The sequence below is a fragment of the Fukomys damarensis genome, unplaced genomic scaffold, assembly GCF_012274545.1.
Source record: "Fukomys damarensis isolate Sample0158 unplaced genomic scaffold, DMR_v1.0_HiC HiC_scaffold_11, whole genome shotgun sequence".
Classification (NCBI taxonomy): Eukaryota; Metazoa; Chordata; class Mammalia; order Rodentia; family Bathyergidae; genus Fukomys; species Fukomys damarensis.
Window position 1 is genome coordinate 43152279 of NW_022900923.1, and position 802 is coordinate 43153080.

An 802-nucleotide genomic window follows, 5' to 3' on the forward strand; every position below is an offset into this window, starting at 1 on the left:
GAGGAGGGGGAGGAGGGATGGCAGAGAGCAGCAGGAGGGTGAAGGAAGACAGCAGGGAAGAGGGAAGAGGCAGGAGGGTGCAGGGAGTCAGAGAGGGCACCTGCTGTCCTAGCTGTGTGGAGGAAGGTGGGGTGGATTTGGGGGTACTCCTAGGTGCCAGACCCTGATGGAGCCTCAACAGCTGAGGCGCTGAGGCCTTCCTTTCCACCCTCTCTAAAATAACTTTCCCATCCCAGGGCCAGAGGGACCCCTGGGCAGCAGGGGAAAGGTCAGAGCCAGCCCAGGAAGGAAAGCAGGCCCCGGGGTGCGCAGACCCCTCACGGTTCCCCTCCCCTTCCTTTCTCCTTGGGACCAGGAAAGTGGGCCAAGCTACCCGCGTGTGACTATTTTGGGATTAACAGCACCCACAGGCGAGGGGTCCTCGGTGCCCCGTGCCCCGCAGGGGCAGTGGAGGAGATACTGGCCTAGCAGCTCAGGGAGAGACGCTGGTCCAGAGCCAGGGCTAGCCGCGGGGCAGGGGAGCATGGAGCCTGCCACCATCCCGGGGAAAGACCTCGGTCTTCGCTTGCTGTTGCCTCCGAGATGGTGACCAAGTCGGCGGGGAGCCACCTGACCCGGGAGGCTGTCCTTTCCACCACCCCACCTGCTGGGGTCTCGGGCCGGCGGCTGCCGGTCCCCTCGGCAGCCCACCCCCCAGCCCTGCCAGCCGCCCAATTAGAAGCTGCGTTGGCTCCAACAGATGGGAGCTGCGGCAGGCTGAGCTCCGAGCGGAGCACAAAGCCCAGCTGACATTTTCCTTTCC